The sequence below is a fragment of the Polistes fuscatus genome, unplaced genomic scaffold, assembly GCF_010416935.1.
Source record: "Polistes fuscatus isolate 324 unplaced genomic scaffold, CU_Pfus_HIC Scaffold1, whole genome shotgun sequence".
Lineage (NCBI taxonomy): Eukaryota > Metazoa > Arthropoda > Insecta > Hymenoptera > Vespidae > Polistes > Polistes fuscatus.
The window spans coordinates 1,320,477-1,342,617 of NW_025112997.1; the positions used below are offsets into that span (position 1 = coordinate 1,320,477).

Consider the following 22,141-nt stretch of genomic DNA (forward strand, 5'->3'; position numbering starts at 1 on the left):
TCTTCTTCTCCTTATTTATCTTTTTTATTCTTTTTTTCTTGACTTTCTTCGTATTCCCGTAAACGAGCAGTCCGTACGATCCGTAATGAGAATTTCTCGCATTTCCTCGAGCGACGAGGGGCGTTTTGTATCCTCGCTAATTTAGCATATATCCCGACGAGCTCTACGAGCCTCCCGAGTCCCTGCAAATCCATATCGATCCTGGCTACGAGAACAGGCTCGTCGCCGTACTTGCAATCAGTCGCCTCTCTCTCTCTCTCTCATTCTCTCTTATTCTCTCTCATTCTTTCTTACTTTCTCTTATTCTCTCTCTTACTCTCTCTTTCTTTCTCTCTCTCTCATTCTCTCTCATTCTCTTTTACTCTTTCTTACTTTCTCTTATTCTCTCTTTCTTTCTCTCTCTCTCTTGCTCTCTTTATACTCGTTTTACTCTGGTTCTTCCTAGAAACAATTCGAAATTTCTTCCTCTTCTTTTTATCCGACAACTCGTTTTTTATTATATTTAGTTTGAAATATCCTGTCCACTTCTTTCGTATACATTTCTCTATCTTACGTTAACCTATTTATTCGTTTTAATATAAATTAATGTGTCTGATGTGTACGTTGGCATGATTTCGTCACGTTTCGCGAGTCAGGATTTGGATAAATAAATTTATAATATTCGATTTTATATTTTTATATATATATGTAGGATTCGTGAAAAAATTGGGTCGTTGGACTGACTGGACCGGGACTCGAACCCGGATCTTCCGCTTTCCGGGCGACTGCTCTTTAACCATTGAGCTATCCAGGGCCCACCGTCCAATCTCCTCACGAATGCCTATTTAAGTTTGACTGGAGGTGCTCGCATCCCACATATATGTAAATATATAAATTTTATTATGTGTACAAAATTGTGAAATAGAATAGCATTTATTTATTTATAAATCTGCATAAATTTTCCTTACAATCTAGTATATATATATGTACATAAATATGAAAGATATCATTGGCTATTAAACGTAAATCCCCGTCATTAATGTCGCGATAATATCTACCGAGATTAATCCTATCTAAAATAATCTCAGAAAATTTATCTCTCAACTACGTGGAATTTGCGCACATACGAAACTACTAAATCGATATATATATATATATATATACATACACATATATAGGTGCATACAGCAACTATCGTTAACACGGCTAATACTCACCACATCTACTATTTTCAATCTTAAAAAGAGAGCGGAAAATTTAATTTAAAAATAAAAATAAAATATAAAAACCTAATCGTCGCGCGTGTTTCTATTCCAAACTTGTTTTCAAAAAACAGGCATCGTCGAAAATTATCTAATGAAAAATTATTTTTAGATCAAACCATGAACTACCTTTTACTTCGGTCACGCACGTGCTTTTTAACCTTTAAACATTTTTACAGGAAAAGAAAAATGAAAAAAAAAAAAAAAAAAAAGGAAATTAAAATAAAATCAAATAAGAAAAAAAAAAGGTTGACCTTTCTCTTTTCTAAACTTTGGGGAAAAAATGTCTTTCGAATAATAATAAAAAAAAAAAGAAAAGTAGAAGAAAGAAAGAAAGAAAATAATAAAGGGGCAGATAAAAAGCAAAGTTACTAACTCAGCATTCATCTTAAATGAATATTCATTGCTATTGTTCAAGGATAGAGAATACCTATTCTCTTTTTCCAACCTAAAATCCAAAGCCTCGATTACGTAACTTTTCGAATGTTCGCGTGCACGTATACACTAACATAAAGGTTTACATTTGTGTAAGTAATATCCCTATATGTAAAACGTATGTAGGTAATATGTATCCATATAGAACAACGGATAACCTAATTACTATTTAATTACTTCGAAGTTGTTAACGTATCCACGATCGCCGATTGCTATTATCAATTTTACGCTTTTGGATTCATCAATAGTAGAACTGGTTGTTTGGCTAGTGTGCAATTATACCGTAGTGAGAAATCAAAATTTACAATTTCAATTGAATAAGCTTTACTATTATTACATACTCAAAGACCTTTCTAACGATTTATGTTAAAATCATGATTTTTAATAAATATTAATATTTAATCGATTAAAAATAGAGTCATAAAATTAAATCGATAATTTGTAACAATTTTTTTCGCTGAGTGGGGGGTGGGAGGGGGGGAGGAAATTGATTGTTTAAATTAAACGTTCGAAGTTTTATTATTTAAAAATTGACGAGAAAATATTTGATATACGAAACTTGTCGAATTATTGTTAAAAGATGAAATTGGATTGAATATTTTGTATGAATTTTCAGTTGATTATGGATGAAGTTTTATTATTTTAAAAATAATAGGAAAAATCTAGAAAATCATTCCAATCAAGTCTTCCTTTCTTTCTTTCTTTCTTTCTCTACTATTTTTCGTTTGCTCATTCCTGTGCCCCCTTGGAATATCTACATAATTCATGACCAATGTACTCGTTTCTCCAAAGAATACACGTTTTTCCACTTTTCTATCGTGATTTAACGAATCCTGGTATATATATATATAATATATTGAACTATTCGATGAAAAAATCCCAAAGGATTTCATTCAATACTTTTAATTCTTTCGTCTGAATTCTTTTAAGAAGATTTATTGTAAATCAGTTTTTTTTTTAATTTTAAATATAAAAAAAAATGAAAGAAAGAAAAAAGAGAATCTTGTTTTCACTTTGACATGAAAATATGAATAAAATTTTGTCAAATGTTACGTGATAAATTAAAAAACTAATTCCTTTTTATATATAAAAATTAAAAAATTATCAACGATTACTGGGCACAGGTTATGCATTTATATTTACAGTTACATATAATTCTGATAAATATGAAAGTTGTCAGCATATTTGAAAATGATTTACGAAAAGTTTAGTATATATATGAAATCTCTTGTTTCGCTTTCGTGAATTTTCATAAACTAAATTAAATGCCACTCGTATAAATGAACGTTGCAGAAATTAACGGTGTATCAATTGTAATAATACACAATAAAATTATTACGCCGGATCTTGTGACGTTCTAACGTCATTCGCATTTTCTATTCATGACTTTTTCAATGCTCGTCAAAAATCCTGCGTTAACGAATTGAAAAAGAGAGAAATAGAGAGGAGAAAGGACAGAAATAAAAAGGGAACAAGAAAGTGATTTAATACTTTTAACCATTCTCTTTCAATATTTGATAAAAATCGTTCGCGAAATAATTGCAAGATGAAACACTAATCTGTTTCGAAAGGCATTTGATTAAATCTCTATATAAAAAAAAAAAACAAAGTATAAAACACGATCTCCATCAACGTATAACATTTTTACCTTCTTTTCTCTTTATATTGTTCTAGCTTGAGATGAATAAAATGAAGAAAAAAAAAGTAAAAAAAACCATTGCTAAATTACACGAAAAGATTTACCCGTCTAAAAAGAAAAAAAAAAACACGTATAACATTTTGATTCCATCCTTATTTACATTCTTAGGAAATTTTCTTCCTAATACCGTCATCCTCTTCGTTTAAAAAACAAAATGTTCCTTTTGGTTTTTACTTTTTTTTTCCTCTTCTTCGATAGATTCTTATGATTAATTTTCTTCTTTCTTTCTTTAAATACATTTTTTTTTACGAAACTTTTTCGCAAACTTTTGTCTTACGTCGTTAAAGAAAAATTGTTCGGATAAATGTTATCTTTATTATTCGATATAACAGTTAACGATGGAAAAAAAGAAAGTTTTAATCTGTAACGGAATAGCGAATTTATTTTTTACCTTTTTTTTTTTGTCTTGAATAGAAAATTTTATCGAGATATCGACCATACTCGGGTTGTTCTCATGATATAAAAACGTGGAAAGGTAGTGGGGTAAGAAGAAGGACTCTCGAGTGAATGTTGGGTGGTGTTGAGTGTTGGGATGCTCGGTGTGTTTGGGGGTTGAGTGGTAGAAGATAAGTTAAAAAGAACAAGGGATGGAAGAAACTTTTATCTGTTGGAGAATATCATCGTTGCTGCTGCTGCTACTCTTTGCTATCAGAGACCTATATAAAGCAATGAAACTTTGAATTGGGGTCACACTGCGTCGTTTCATTTTACGCGTATCTAACTTAAGGATCTAATAAATCTATAAATTATTTTCTTCGCCAACTATATTCAATCTTCATGATCATCCCCCTTACCAGAATGAAGAAGAAGACAAGAAGAAAGAACAAGAAGAACGAAAAAATTCTCTAATACGATACATTCTCGTTCGTAATTGAACGAAAAATAATAATAATTATGCCAATAAGTAAGTATGCTCGTCAAATGTTCGCGAATGAAATATAGAGAAAAAGAAATGTTCCAAATTTCCTTGAACAATAAATGTTCGGAAAATGTTCGTCACATGTTCGTGAAATGAAATCGAAAGAAAAAAAAAAAAAGAAAAAAGAAAAGAATTCTTAAATGTCCGTGAATAAAAATATGTTCGTAAATGTCGGGTAAATGTTCCTGAAATATTCGTGAAATGTTCATAAATGAAATAGAAAGAAAAGAAGAAAAATTGCAAAATGTTCACGGGAATGTTCCTTATATTATTTATTATTAAATGGGAGGGAGGGAGGGAGGCAAAAGGTGGAGGTAATTTATTCATGTTATTCAAAGAAAATTATTATCCTTTTTTCTTCTTTCCCTTTGTGCTTTTCTTCTTCTTCTTCTTCTTCTTCTTCTTCTTCCATCGAGTTGGTAAGACTTTTTCTTTTGTATTTATTTGTTTTATTTTCTTCTTTTTTTTTTCTTTTTTTTTTCCTTTTATTTAAAATTGTACTACGAGTAGTTCTTTGATTATTCTCGGAATACTTTGAGTTAGTTCTTAGCGCAATTGGTTGGTACTAAATTATGCTGAGAATCCGAGTGGGGGATTCTCGTTAACCAACGTTTCAACTAATTTCAGATTTGTAAAAGCAGTTAAAGAAGGAAAGAGAGAAATTGGCTCATCTAAGAGTTAAAATACCCGAGACACGCGTTTAATATGCTAAATACGACTTTTGTTATTCAAAAATATGGAACGAATGGTGGATAACATTTGTCTCCTCGTTGTTTCGTTCTCTTCGTTGCATTTAGAAATTCGTATCGTTTAATTGCTTCTTCTTGTTTGTTGGTGTCAATGAATTGTTAAATGTTTTTTTTTGTTTTTTTAGAATTAAAGGTTTCAATCGATTTCATTTATTTACATGACAAATAATCAAAACTTTTGATATAAAAATTCGTCAAAATAAATTTTTAACTCCTTGAATTATAATCATTGATACGTGTTGTCGAAGTGCATACATTTTGTTTTCTCTTTCTAAATATTTAATTTCTAATTAATTTTATTATACTTATGTTACATTGTAATATTTAATTAAATTTTCTTTTTTTTTATTTAAATAATTTCAAGATTTTTCAATACTTTTATAAATATACGTTTTAATATGAAAAATTAAAACGTATAATAAACGGAAATAACTAAAACGAATATTATTGAATTTATTTCGAATAAAATGAAAAGGAAACGGTTATTAAGTTTATTACGAATTAATGGTTATTTTGATAGAAATAAAACGTATAAATGTGAAGTTTTTGATTATAAAAGTTAATGAAAAAGTATGCTCTCATTTTTTTTAACAAGGTGAAGTAATCATATTGGTCCGAGCATTGCTAAACCCTTCTCCTGCGTCTGCCTAATGAAAGGACTTTCTACTTTCGTACGTAAATCTCTTTCCCTCGTGCACCAGAACTCTGCTTATAGTACTTTTTCAAACTAATAATAGGATGATAAAATGCGAATGAGAGGAGGTATTTCATTATCTTGTATCTTTTATCTTTTATTTTTATTTTTTTTTCCACATCATTTTATCGTTTTTACGTTGCGATTTAATATCATATAATTAACATAGTATTATTACTGTACTATTAAATATATTTTTATTATTATTATTTTTGTAAGAACATTTTTATTTCTCTCTATTTCTTTTCCTTTTTATTATTATATTTATTAAAACTGTTATTACATCTATAATTATAATAACATTGCAATTGTTTGCTCTATTAAGTTTACATTTCTACAAAATATTCCTTCTCAAAATAGATCATTGCATTCGTAAAAATCTGATAACGTAACCTTCATCGTTACTATTATTATTATTATTTTATATTTTTATCATTAATCAAACATAAAAGAAAAAAAAGAACACTTACGACATTCTAGGAACCGACGTGAGGAGAATCCAATTAAAAACGATTACGTTACACGTATAGTAAAAAAAAGGTCTGTGTGAAGAATAAAATGTATATATTTAATATACAGGAAATATAATATGATCGTTTAGTTGTCGTCAAGTTACACGACCTTGGTCAAAATCGCGAAATATCATAATAACACTGGCCAGTAAATATTTTCTTACCTCACGAAAGATCTTAAATTAATCATCGCAATGCAGTTGACGAACACACATTATTACGAGCGATCAAAGTTTTAGCTCACGCGACGTTTAACACTCGAAGGTCAAAGACGAATTGATTCTTCCTCGACACGCACGTAACATTTTCTTTTTTGATTTTCCCGTCCGGAATTTTATTTATCGAGTGGACGGGAGGAGGGGGTTGTTGTTGTTGTTGTTGTTGTTTTTATTCCGCCTCAGGGTAAATTCGCTTTTTCCTGCCCTTCTCTTAAATCTTTAGCCTTTTTTTTTTGTTCATACGTTTGCTCAGTTTCGTTTGACTGTGTTAACATCGATCGGGGGTGGGGGTGGGACATATGAATGAAACAATTGAATCATTGAATAATATTTTTTAAATACGTGAAATCGAAAAACGTATTCGAATGGGGATGGGGATGGGGATGGGGAAGGGGAAGGGAACATTTAGATAAAATTTAGGAAGATCTCATTTTATGGAGATTTATGGAAATATCAGAGACAAACAGTGTTTTCCCAGGACCAATAAACCGATAAAGTGTTTCACAGGAGTAAGGTATACACATACCTGCACGTGTATTTGCCTTACTGTTATCGACGGAAACTAAACAAGACTGAAACCTCGACTAGAAAAACAAGCTTCCGACTTTGCTAGTGCTGACGTTCAAATATTCTCTTAGTGTATATCTGTGTGTGTGTGTGTGTGTGTGTGTGTGTGTATGTATATATGTGTATTCGATATATCCGTTACAACTTGAAATCAATGAGGACAAGTTTTTCTTTTCTTATTGTTACATATATACGGGGGCGGGAGGGTGAGGGATTGAGGGAGGGGGAAGGAAACTAACATAATATCTTTTTATGTGTTTTTGGGATAAAATTTTTATTCGCGAATGAATTTCCGTCATTCTTTGTTTATCTTTTTCTTTTTTTTTACCCATGGTGGTTTCAAGACGGTGGTGATTATTATGTGTAATAAGAAAATTCAATATTTCTTTTTTTGGAAGAGGAGGCGGGTTTGCGTACGAGTACGAGAATTTTATTCGTGAATAAAATTCAACGTCATTTTCTTGTTCTTCCTTTTTTTGGTTTCAAGACAGTGGTGGTGATGTGTTATAGGAAAATTCAACATCTTGTCAGAGTAGTACGAATATAATTTCAAAATAACGAATGCCTCTTAAAGATCAAATTTTAAATAAAATATAAATATAATTATATTTATAAAATATATATATATAAATTATAATTTTTCCAAGATAGTGTTGCCATAAAAAAAAAAAAATATGTCGTTATAATATTCTATACAAATAAATCAATTTTCTTTATTACGTTTATATTTTATATTATATTTACATTTGAGTAACACATTTATCCTAACAAAATAATAAATTAACGTTCGAACATTCGTATTTCTATAAATATTTTCAACCATTTAATACCATTTTCTTTCTCTACGATTATTTAATTATTTAATTATTTGAAAAATATATTATGATATTAATTTTTATAGGACAATAAGTAAAAAAAAAGAAATTTCAAAAACTCGCACGTGTGATGCCCACCTAAGGAATATTTGGATCCAACTTGCACTCATAAGAGTGCACGCCTTAAAAGAAAAATCTTTCCGGAATCTCGAGAGACAGCCTTGATGTATGCTATCAAGTATTTCTATCTTCCTCTTCCTCTTTCTCCTCCTCCTACTCTTCCAATTCCTCTATTCCTCCTCCTTTACCATCAATGAGAGTACTCATTTTTTAAAGGAAACTTCGAAGCAAATAGAACTCACCATGTTTCATAACCATTTTCATATATATATCGATCAGATTGAAAAGGATGATATCGATTGAATACTTCAGTATATTTTTCAACATCAAATACATTGAATCAATTATTTATATCTCTTGTGAAAGCAAAGGTTTGAGAATGGAGGAAAGATTTTCAATATTTTTCTTTCTATTTATTATGATAATAAAAATAACCAGAAAATTGATATAAATGATTTAATCCCCACAATAAAAGGAATAATTATTTTGTAGATAAAAGTTTATTTCTTATTAGTTATGGTAAATAACTCCGTGAAAATATAAACGAAGAAAACGAAGAAGCATTTTAATTTATCCTATTCTCAAATTACATAAATGAATCCTCCACTTTCCCTCTCCTCCTCCTCCTCCTCCTCCTCCTCCTCTTTTCGAAACATCGATAAAAAGAATGATTCCATTACTTTCTAGAATAAAATTATTAAACGATTTTTAAATTACGAATACTTCGATAAAAAAAAACAAGAAACAATGGAAGAAGGGGTAAGGGATTGGGTTGGGGTGGGAGTGGGAGGAGGGGGAAGGGGTGGTAATGGAGGAAAAGAAGCTTTGAAAATAGATATACCCAATGTTCCAGTTTAGCTTTTGTCGTAATATATTACGATAAAAGGGGAAACAAAGTTAAAGTTTCGAGTTATCCTATTTTGAAAATGCAAAAGTACTATACCCGGCAACCAACCTGCCGCATGAGTTTGCGCGAGTACTAGCTGCAAACGGAAATGTTCCTGTCTCGGAATATCGGTTCACGTACTATGTAAGCTCTCTCTCTCTCTCTCTCTTTCGTTATACAAAAGCAAGTTAATAGCGATGGTGGTGGTAGTGGTAATAGTAATAGTTGTAGTAGTAGTTAGAAACGAGTTACATAATAAACGATAGAAACTTTTCGTTTATCCGTGAAAATGATCTCGTCGTTGTCGTTGTCGTTGTCGTTGTCATAGTCGTGGTTGTTGTTGTTGTTGTCGTCACCGTCGTCGATGGGGAATCTCTGACGAGTTTGTACGTGCGTACAATTCGTGGTTGATTTAAACGATAAAGTTAAAACTAATTTGTCAACTATATAATACACTTGATTATTACTTTACTATAAAAATTCGTATGTTAAATCAAATTGACTCGATATATATATATATATATATATATGTATATATTTTGTTTTTTTTTGTTTTCCTTCTTTTTAATTACAATAGAAAATTTATCCAATCATTTTTGTTTATTTTTTTTTTTTTCGAAAAATCGGTCTGATATTATTTATAAAAGAATATTGCATTGTCTTTTAATATTAACAAATACGAATAAAAAAGGAAATAAATAGAAAAATTAATATTATTATTATTATTAACGTATATGTAATTTATTTAATTTGATCAATAATTTTCATCCTGATTATTTATAATTATTTTAATATTAAAGGGAAAAATCTTAATTAGGTATTACAAATTAATCATTTTAGGGATAGTTCATGGTAAATTTAATTGTTCATCGTCTGGCAAATGAGAAACAGAAAGTAAAGGAAAGAGAGAGAGAGAGAGAGAGTGAGAGCAGAGGAATGTATAACTTTTGCTCGTGGTTCTTTTAAACGAGGATGATTTATAAAGTTTGATTAAGTTCCTAAACAATTTCGAAGTAGCAGCAGCAGTTACCTTAGGGATTTTAGTAATAACTACTAACTTCATTTCTTCCTAAGAGAACGCAACTTTTCGAGCCAACCAACAAACGTTGCCGGTGTGTTGCTGTTACGCGACTTACATAGAAAAACCCACAAATGATCATCCTAATTTCGTTGAAATCCAAATGATTTTCGATTCGAGAAAATAGAATGAAAATAAACTCTCTAAGAAATATAAAATGAAATAAAAAGAAAATTTGATTCGCGCGTGATTAATTAGTATACTTTTGCAGACTATTTCTTTTTTTGTATAGGAGCCTACTCGTTTTTCGAGATTTAGGATACGCGTAGTATAGCTCGTTTTTTTTTTTTTTCTTTTTTCTTTTTTTCCCCCAAGGGAAAGGTTCGTGAGAAAGATAAAATGAAAAAGTTTTGGGATGAAAGACGAAGAAGTTTGCGAGTAAGAGAAAGAGAGAGAAAGAGAGAGAGAGAGAGAAAGATGGAAAAGTATATCTCTGTGTTTTATTCCCCTTTTTATATTTTTGTATCTTTACTTATATCACCAACAAACTTTGTACGTTGAACGCCCAAACCTAAAGGGATGGTAAAACTAAAAGATGTGAAAAACGTGATTTGACGTGTAAAAATTCATCGGAAAACAAAATCGGAATAAAAACTTTTGCATTTAAATCCTCGTTTTAAATAAAAAAATAAAAAAGAAATAAAAAAAGAGGCAACAAAAAGTTAGTTCAATAATTAGGATTATAGTTCTTAAAACTAATCAACGATAAATTATTATACAACAATTTATCAATTATTATTTCGTTTGCTTTGAAAATATAAAATTATATTTATATAATTATATAAATTTAATGAATTTACGAAAATTATAATCACACGGCTCGCATATAAATTCTTATTTTATTTTATCTTTTGTTTTTCTCCATAATATTTATCGAACATCAAATTTGAATTCCCATTCGTCATACGTAGTCGCTCGTTATAGAACATCCTTTATTTTTCTTTCAAATCCTCGTTAAACGTTACTATTAATTGTTCCAATTATATACAAAAAAAAAAGAAAAACGAAATAAAAAGAAATATATATATAAATGGCTAGCTAGAAAGCGAGAAATTTAACGCGTATTCAAAATTAACAACAAAAGCGTTTACCCGTCACGAAATATTTCCTTCCTTTTGTCATCATTTAACGTAGAAAATGGTTTCTACTGGAATCATCAGCAGCAACCGGTCTGCCGCAGCACGAGTACTGTATCTACGTATCTGTGTGTGTGTGTATGTATACGTGTGTATTATTAGAGAGACAGAGAATGTGTTTATGTGTGTAGGTGTGTGTGTTTCACACTTATGCGAAAATCCAACTGAAATTCCAACTGAAGCAACTCGGTAATGAGAGCTCGGTAGGAATAATAATGACGGGTATAACAAGCAAGCACGGAATTCCTGTGTCCAGATTTATCGCTAAAACGTTGACAACCCTGTTAATCTTCGGACTTTGCATAATTTTATTCTAAACCCCCTAGCCTTTAATTTCCTTCCTCGCCCACCTATTCCTCCTCTACTTTTCCAACTATCTCTTACCTTCTTCACTACGATTCTCATAATGAGAAATAGAGTAAGAAAATTTAGGCTAAATCTAAAACATTTTGCTATAATCAAGAGTGAAACTCTTATTCGAGTACATAGTATATGTATAAGTTCGATCGTTAAATTTCAAGGTAGTTTCTTCTTACATATAGATATATACTTATCTACCTGCTTTCATGTTATTTCTTCTATAAATAGACAAACTTACGATAACTATTATAACATATGCAATTTATCTATAGATTTATTTTTATACAATATCTACGTGTTTTTTATATGTATATGTAAATGCATAATTTCAAGCGTGTGCATACGGTGTTTCTCATAGAAATACAAAATGTTAATTGAAAATAAGTAAAATAATAGAAAAAGAAAAGATAATGCAAGTAACAATTTGTTAAACAATATTTTTTATTTTTCACAAATGAAAGCGATAAGATTGTTATTAAAAAAAGAAAAAAAATCAGGGAAAGAAAATAATTAAAAGACTAGGTGGCGTTATCTGTAAACAATACAATGTCGTATCGTATTTTAAATGATAGTCATTTTTTTTAAATGATAGCATTTTCCCGAAACAACATTCTTCCTACTCGTTAAACTCCACTCATGCTAATTTCGTCAATATGCATATGCACACTGATGGTGATGGTGGTAGTGGTAGTGGTGGTGGTGGTGGTGGTGGTGCTTCTTTGGCAACTGAAATATTCACATCCAACAGTCGGTGAATTTTATTCGAGTCAATTGGCAAAACTGGCGTGCATTATACACACATCGTAGAAAGAAACAAACCACCTACTACTTGTCCTCTTATTTGACGAATTACGTCAAAAAATTGTCAACCATATTTACGAGATTCTCTAAAATGAATCTAACGTAATCGTATTCTAAGAATTTCGTATTTCCGTCCAAGAAAACATAACATTTGGATTATACTTAAATTTTCATTGAATAAACATATTCGAGGCGCCAGTTTTATTTCTTTCTTTTTTAACATGACGCGTACTTCGAACAAGAGATCTGCCTCGTTCTCCGTTTTCGATTAAATTTGTTTATTCTGTTTAATTCGAAGACATTCAATTTAATAACCGATAAGAAAAAAAGGGAAAATAATTTAGAAATTTTTTATATAAATAATGAAGCACACATACGCGCATTTTCCTATATATTTTCTTCCAATTCGTTCACATTTCATTTCCAAAATTGTATTTTATATTCTCTTATTAATAATTTATTTTATTTTTTATTTTAATTTAAACTCGATCCCCCAAGAATTGATCTTTTCTTTTCTGATGCAAAGTCAAGATCAAAGATAAGACAAAAAAATGAAATAATCTCTCGTTGATAATTAAAAGCCAATTGTTGCTGAGTACTGTTGATTATGCTAACCGGATGCATCTTCGTCGAATAACACGATGCCAGAACTCTATGGTGTTCTTTGTTAGGACCATAATGGTGCCACCAAGCGTTACCATTACACCTATTTGGATTTTAACAACGTTACTACATTACAACGTTACGAACAAGTGCGAACAATGAACATGCACATTCAATGGTCAACCAGAAATGGCCGACCAGGCACAATAGCATTTATGCTATTTATGAGCAACTCTATAATCCTACGAAATATTCTACCTTCTGCATAATGAGTTTTCATTTACTTGATGTGTTTTCTGTATCCATTTTGTTTCGCGTATAAAAATGTTCTTTTATTTTCTTTACTTATATTTTATACGTTATTATTATTTTAATATCGCTTAATTGTTAATTACTAATTAATTTAATGGATATTTAAAAAATGGGCACGTATGTTGTGTTCTATAAAATTATGACTGATAAAATTTGTTGGTAAAATTTTCTGTATGTGTGTGTATGAGGAGAAATTTAATAAAGTTTTTCTTCATTAAATTGTTCTGACTTCAAATTCGTATCTGATGTCGTTGTTAAATTACCTTTTTATTTCATAGAAATTGAAAGTAAAGATGTAAATTTTATTCCGATACGTTTTTCTACAGAAATTTTATGAACAGATAACGTACGATCATATTTTATTCTAGATTCTTATTTAAATCGGGTCTACTATTAAAATAAAAATTCATAATATTGCGATATACGAAATTTCATATTAATATCTTGTACATTAAAAACAATAATCTTTTAATATCGAATTATTTTGAATCGTAATAATAAGAAATGAATAAATTTGTATATTTTTAAAAATACAAATTGAATAAAATGTGTTCGACATTCATTTGAAAATATGATCAGTCATATTATTTATCAACAAAAATCAATAAACTATATATATAACATCTATTTTCAAATTTCAAATTAAAAAATGTCTATATATTATAAACACAAATATATTAATAAATAATACTATATAAATATATATATGTAGGATTCGTGAAAAAATTGGGCCGTTGTGGACCGACTGGACCGGGACTCGAACCCGGATCTTCCGCTTTCCGGGCGACTGCTTTTTAACCATTGAGCTATCCAGGGCCCACCGTCCAATCTCCTCACGAATGCCTATTTAAGTTTGGCTTGAAGGCACTCGCATCCCACATTTATATATATATATATACAATCAAACCAACATATTTTGTAATAGTCGTATAAATCTTATTGAAGAAAAATCATTAAAAAATATAAAAATATATATATATTTTTCTAAAAAAATATTGAAGAAAATTATTGAAGAAGAAGATTCGATCTAGTGTGTGTCGGATTAACACAAGGCTCGTCCTCGTTAGTTTTAAAATACTCTAGTGCTTTCCGTAAATAATATGGCTGGGCGGCATCGCACGATTGCGACACTGACCTTCGATCGGTCGAGCATCATGAATGCGTGCCTGAAAGAGACAGATGGAAAGAGAAAGATAAAGAAAGAAAGAAAAAGTAAGAGAGAGAGAGAGAGAGTGAGAGAGGGGGAGAGTAACCTCGTATGCATCTCGAGATGAATTTGAGCACAACATTAAAGGGTGCCAAAATCTTGCGATTCGTTCTTGGTGTTGTCGTCAAATGAAAACCAAGCCAGATGACGAGGACGATACATGAATCACTCATTTAAAACTAATCGATAAAACGAACATTTGAAAAGGAAATTTGACGAAGTTATTTTTATTATAACGCGTCTGCGATTATTTTTTTCTATTTATTTATTTATTTATTTATTTATTTATTCGATGGTTGTTGATAGCACAAAAACGTTGCTTTTGATTATATTTATTATTTTTCAGTGATCGTAAATATTATATTCTTTCTTTACATATCTCAAGTACATCTATTCAATTCTGTAAATTATAATATCATTAAAATGTATGACAAATTAATTATTAATACATTCAATTATTATAACATTATAATATATTTCCTTTAACTATAATTTAATATATTATAATAGAAACACAAATCTAAGTGCAATATTTTTATTAGAATATAATCGATAATATTGATCAATAGGATAAATACATTTAACAACTAATTAATCCAAATATTTTAATAACATTTAACGTACCCATCAATAATATGTCTGCCTATTATTTATTTGCATAAATTTCTATTCAAATATTTTAATTTCATTAAAATACTTAAATGGAACGATTGAAACATTAAAATTCAACACAATTCAAAAAATTCGCCTAAATATTATTTAATTACAGTATTTTTGTTAGTCAAAATTTAATAGCTATCCTTTATACACATGACAAGAATCATTATTATTATTATTATTATTATTATTATTATTATTATTATTATTATTATTATTACTATTATTATTAATCCTTTAACGATAAAAACACATTTATTTCTTGTTCGAGCAGCCAACCGGAAGTAGTCCTCTTATGATGCACTCTCCTTTAAATCGATTGACGCAACTGTCTCGCGCATCTGCGTTTCTCCGAAAAGCAATATATGCATTCACATATATATATATATATGTATGTAAATGCATGTATGTTTATATATTTGTATTTGTGTATAACATTTCAACCCCTCTAACTGTTCCTCTTATATTACTCTGTTTGTTTTAATCACCGATATATCATTTAATTAAGTTACTCTTCATAAGTCATCTCTCAGAAATGTTAAATGTTATGTTATGCATATACAAATATGTAGAATATTTATACATTTATGTTTGTGTGTATGTGTGTGCATGTAGGGATAGATGGATGGATGGATGGATGGATGGATGGATGGATTGGTATATACAAGTTGGCACGTGTATTCACTTGAATGCAATTTAATTGCATCCATCGCATAAACGCAGTTCAAGGTTTTATACATTTTTTTTTTTTATTTTTTTTTCCCATACTTCCCATACTTCTCGAGTTCAAGGATTTCTATTGGTAGAAAACATGATCTAGGAAGATAAATAGTTCCATCAGTAAGTTTAAACTACGGGTTACGTATGTTGACTTTTCATAGATTCATTTAATTTTTCCTCCTCGTCTTTCTGAACGATTAAGATAGTTTAATAACTATTTATAACGTGACTGGTTAAATGATCGGTATTTACGAAGATGAGTTTTTCTTTTTTTTTTCTATTAATAAATGCTGACAAACTATTTCTTTTTTTTTCTCTTTTTTTTTTTATCGTATATTTAGAAATACTTATTTGAATTGCGGTTTAAGATTAAATTTAATTTTAAATCATTCCATTTGATTAATTGTTAGTTGGAAATTATTGCGATTTTGATTTTGATAAATAATTTATATTTTACTTTGAATATTTTGTATACATGAATGTGTATTGTTTTCTTTCCTTTTTCTTTTTTACTACATTCATGGGGGTTTCCCTTTTAGTCGCCTTTTGCGACAAGCAGAGATTACTGTAATAATTCTATTCTTACCCCAATCCTATACAGGGTTTAAATCAATCATTAAAAAAAAAAAACAATCTAACAATTAGATAATTCCAATGTAAACTAATAAATGTTAATTTCCAACGAAGAAACTAGTCATTTGATAGATCGTAATAAATTTAATGTTAATTAAGTTTACCTCAATAAAACGTGTATACAATTACTTTCTTATCTATTTATCTATCTATCTAGCTATCATCTATCCATCCAATCAAATTATCTATTTATCTATCTTACTCTTTTTTCCTTAGAACCGATAACGTAGTTAAAAGTTAGGAAACGATTAGGAAACATTTCGAGTTTACCATACAAATTTCCTAGTCAATTTCGATAATTAAACTTTTCCGTACCGTAGAGTAGCAACGTTACCATTTATTCCAGAACGTTTCGAATCATTTTTACATTTTTAATTAGAAACTACAATCGTGCGGTCATTATTTTCGTAATTATTTCAGGTATACTACTGGCTTGACATTATAAAGATCATAATTAAAAATAAAACAAAAATACAATGCAAGAAAAGAAAAGAGAAAGAGAGAGAGAGAGAAACGAATTTTGGTAGAGATGACAAATAATCGTTCGAAGTTAAAATATTCTCACAAAATGATACTACGATAATTATCTTTAACCAACGAATATTTCGACAAATGAAATAAATCGTTGGCCAGATCTCTTTAAAAATAAAAACGTTACTGACAAATAAAATAACAAAATAAAATCTTAACAAATGCAATTAATTAGGGAAAAAAAAAGAAAAAAACCTTAATAAAAAAAACGTAATAAAATGATAGAAATAAATTATTTGAAAAGAAAAAAGAGAATTCATTGGGCTATTGACCCGCAACGTAAATCAACAACGATTTCAACAAATTGAATATCATGGGGGTTTTATCGGTGATCGGCACAAATGTAAGGTTTGTTCGTGGCCCATAATGGGGTGGGGGGAGGGGCTTCTATATAACTACCAAGTAAACGTTATCCTCGAAAAAACAGGGTATTAGTATTGATAATTATTAATCTCAAAAGAATTTGATAAAACAATTTGACTAAACGTCGTCGAATAAATGACGAAATGTACAAAAGAAAATACGAGAAAAATTGAAGAAGGAAAAAAGAAAAAAAAAGAAAGAAAGAAAAATAGAGAGATGCATCGGAGCTTAGACAGACATCGAGTGTTAAACTTTACCCGATTCGCTCTGGTGGACGAATTTTTCGATATCTAGTCTAAACCCTGTGTGTAGCCTGGTGAGAATCGAATTACCAATACTCTCGGTAACCTCCGAGAGGTTTGAAGCCTCCAACCAACTGCGACTATTACTAGGAAATATCGACAAAGAGAAAGAGGGAGAGAGAGAGAGACAAAAAATTCAGTTCGTTCGAGCGGATCCGTTCGTTGCGTTGACAAACCTCATCGAAAACGTTAATGAAACGCGTAGACTATTCTCCTCTGATCGAACGGACATCCAACGAAATTTTCAAATATCGGACTTTTGCAGTTCCATAGTCAACTAAATTCTCTACCGTGTTTCGGAATTTTATCTATGTGTGAGCGAGTAACATCACTCACACATCAATGCACACGCGGGTGATCGTGTGTGTGTGTGTGTGTAAAGAGAAGTTGATGCATGATAACTGGTATATATGTGTATGTATTTAAAGAGAGATAAATGTACGACGACTAATATGCGTAAATTTGTGTGTGTATGTGTGTATGTGTGTGTGTGTGTGTGTGGGCATGTGTAGAAAGGCCCTTATAGTAGTTGCATGCCATGGCCGTTGGCTTTCCTGTCGCAAACGTTAACAAGGGTAAAAGTTAATAAAGCGGGAAACGTCGGATGAAATTTGTTCGACATTTTGAAACGTATCATTCTTTTATTCTTTCACGTGAAATCAACGATTTCTTTGATGTATCCTACGAATAATTAAATTCTTACACAACTACTTACAAATGAACACGTCAAATTATATTTTATTTAAATGAACTTTTCGTTGTATATAATGTGAATAATATTGATCAACACTTTTGTTCGAATTATTCTAAATTCTCGAAAAAAAAAAGAAAGAAAAAAGAAATTATAAATAAAGAATTTTCGTTCGATTTTGTGATCGGGTTTCAGAAGGAATAGATGTATCTTTTCGAAGTTGAATTCTTGATTTTAGCAATGAAATATAATTTATTTAATAAAACTTAGGATTTACTTATTCTAATGAAAATACAAAAAAAAAAAAAAGAAAGGTATTAAAAAAATTGCATACTCATGTGAGAATTATTTTTACTATAAGATTGAAATTGTTCGAAAAATAATATATATATATATAGTTTTCTATAATTTCCTATAATTTCTAATAATATATCCTAATTCTATAAAATGGTCACTCACTCGATGATATATGCGAAGTGTTGGTAGGTTAAAAAAATTCTTTTTTTCTAGATAAATTCGTTTGGAAGTAAAACGTACGTTTTAAAGGAAATTACAAGGTCGTTTAATAGTAGTAGTAGTAGTAGTAGTAGTAGTAGTAGTAGTAGTAGCAGTAGTAGTAGAAATAGAAGATAATAATAAATGGCATCCGTCGTGTTGTAGAAGCATACATATCGCGGTGAACCATAAGCCTTTACAGTCGGTAAAGGAGTTTGTTTTCGCTAAATCGTTGCCGCTGCCACTTCAGAATAACAGATTATGAAAGTTCGTAGTTCTGTTCTAGCTATAGCCACAACGACGTCCAATCTCGAATGTTAATTCTGTCGGGTGTCTGCAGACAAGAGCAAAAGAGCGAAACAGAAGCTATGAGAGAGAAAGAGAGAGAGAGAGAGAGAGAGAGAGAGAGAGAGAGAGATAAATATTGTATATTTGCTCTCTCCTCAACGTTACTCTACCTCCAACGACCATAAAATCGTATTAGCGAAGTACGCAGTAATTGGAAAATCGAAATTCATGTCCTTTCTTCGATACCTGCAATGCAGATTGCACTTTGCAGCCATGTCATATCTTTGATTTAATAAATATAATATAATATCATAGATATCTCATTCATTTTCACATCGATATGTTTTGTGTTAATACGTTTATTGACAGTCTGTAACGATTATATATCGTATAATTGATTTTGCCAATAAATGGCAATTTTTTGTAATACACAAATGCAAAGAGATGAATTTGTTATTTGAAACTTTTCAAAATTTCAAACCTATCACGTTTCAAGGTATACATATCGATATTTTTATTATTAAATTTTATATATTCGATTGATCATTATATTTATACTATTTTATATTATGATAAGTTTCTAATCATTTATTTGTAAGTATTTTATTTAATAGTAATATATATGTAGGATTCGTGAAAAAATTGGGCCGTTGGACTGACTGGACCGGGACTCGAACCCGGGTCTTCCGCTTTCCGGGCGACTGCTTTTTAACCATTGAGCTATCCAGGGCCCACCGTACAATCTCCTCACGAATGCCTATTTAAGTTTGGCTTGGAGGTGCTCGCATCCCACATATATAAATTTTTTTTTGCGATTATAATTTTAATTAATTTACTATTTGATTAAAATTATAAAGTTTAAATATACCGTGTTTCGTACTGTAACCGGTTCAAATACTGGTCTTTAACAAAATTCTAGACATTTCAATATTCAAACGAAAACTAATGAATTTGAAATACTAATTAAAAGTCAGTCATTTGTCCAGTTATGATACATTTAAGGTACGATCTAACTTGCTAATTGAATTTCTAATCTTGATTGAATTTATTCGAACGAAACAAGCTCGTGTTTAAACGCTAAATCCTATCTACTTCTAACACCTACAAATATAATAATACCGGAAAACCGTACCTCCCATTGAAACAAAACAAGAAGTTAGATTCTTTTTTCGACAATTAAATTCAAATATAATATTCCAAAATTATTGTGTTTAACCAAAAATTCGTGCAGTTTTTATTTATTAATATTCCACTTGCATATCAAGTAATGTTATTGACATCAAAAAATTGCAACAGAATAAATGCACGAACCTTTTGTTCACCCTGATAATGAAAAAAAAATCAAATAAAAAGAAAAAGATCGAATAGAAGAAATTTTTGTAACCAATACCGAAAAAAGATCGGCGTGTATTATTAAAAAAATTGTATCGAATTTGGTGTTACGAAAAAATCGTTCGTTTCGTTTCTCACTAATTGCAAACCGTACCGCACCGTATTCATACGTGCTATGGGAAACAATCGTAACCATTATCGCATTTCCTTGATATTTTACATCGATCCAATTCCGATATCGTTTTCCTGCATCCCGTAAAAATAACTATCTTTCGAAAGAATAATAATAAAAAAATAGAAAAAATAGGAAAAAAGAAGGATGCGGTTCGCGTTCCAAATGAAATAGCAGAGACACGCGGTCGCCTGTGGACAATTTTAATGACTATTGCGGAACGTGTAATATTCTCAGTCAGAGTTAACCGGACGGACGAATGCCGGTACTTCTGCGCGCTTATGTTAGTTCGTCGTTGTGTAGTAGTAGTAGTGTAATAGTAGTAGTAGTAGCCGTTGGTCATTGGTCGAGAGTTGGTGTCCGTCGAGAGATGGATGCAATATGGAAACCTTGAGACGTTACAATTGACTAACGTCCTCGACTTTACGTAAGAAGCCACCGTTAAGATCGATCATTTCGTATGCATGTAAGTATGTAAGTATGTAACTAAGTACATGTGTATATAAGTAACTTACGTACTTACTTCTATTCCATACCAAGAGATATATACCACTCGATCATACCGATCTTGGTTGGCATTATTTCCTTTTCGATGACACTATATATTTCCTTTCCCAACCCCCCCAACCCTTCACCCTATCCCCCTTCTCCCTTCCCTCTTCTTCCAATGTTTCCGATTCTAAGAAATATTGACTCGGGAATAAAGTTTCTTCGTTATTTTATTGCGAACACTGGTGTAACAAGTTTTGTGTTCATAGTTTTACTATACTATACAACCTTTTCTCAAATTGATTTTCCAATATTCGATGAGATTCGTTAAATCGGAGACTAAATGTATTTATTTATTTATAATAGTAATTACGCGAGAACGCGATACTTGGATAATGTATAGTTTGATCTTTCCTGTTGATGTCTTTTTTTTGTATTATATCTTCTCTCGAACGTATTTAATCGTGAAAAATTGAATCATGATTATTTTGCTTTCTTTTTTTCTTTTTTTTGTCTAAGCAAATAAATAATCGACAAAATTTGATGAACGGGGCATTGAGATTGAAATAAACAAGAAATGTGTCTAAAGAAACTTGAATATCGTTAAGAAATATATCATTTTTACGATAATAAAATTATGAGATATGTATATAATACATGGGTTAACCTAATTAGTTCGATCTTTTCATTTCTGCATGTTTCTATAGTTTTCCAAGAAAGATTTAACTCTTGAATCATGGTGAAGGAAAATAATGTGTATGTATATATGTGTCAGTTAGATTGAAGATAGATTTCGATTTGAAACTTGGTAATAAATTTTACGATAGATCGAAATTTACACAAACTCGTGTGTCACGTACACAAACGTGAGAGGTAACAGTAAGTTTGATAAAGACATAGAGACAACACACATTGCGTTTTACTACATATATATATATACACACACGTATACACGTATATTACTATATATCGCGTGTGTGTAACGAGTATAGATATGATGTTGGAATTTCAACGTGATTTTGTACTCAACGAGGAACGTTCCGGTGTAATTAATTCGTCATAGCTTCTGCTGGTGTAGGGGAAACGTGCCTCTTCTCTCAATTTGATATCACGACG

The 22,141-nt window shown here is 30.4% G+C and overlaps 1 protein-coding gene across 8 annotated transcripts in view; it reads right to left on the reverse strand.

Annotated features, from left to right (window-relative positions):
• The window catches only part of LOC122522092 (octopamine receptor beta-2R-like), a 60,747-nt gene that overhangs the window by 11,554 nt on the left and 27,052 nt on the right, over positions 1–22,141 (reverse strand). The window contains exon 1 of one of the 8 annotated variants that reach the window (XM_043642919.1): positions 6,414–6,535. The exons of the other annotated variants lie outside the window; for them this stretch is intronic. The gene's annotated coding sequence lies outside the window, so the exon portion shown is untranslated. Of the gene's footprint in view, positions 1–6,413; positions 6,536–22,141 lie in introns of those variants that run through there. 8 annotated transcript variants of the gene reach the window in all.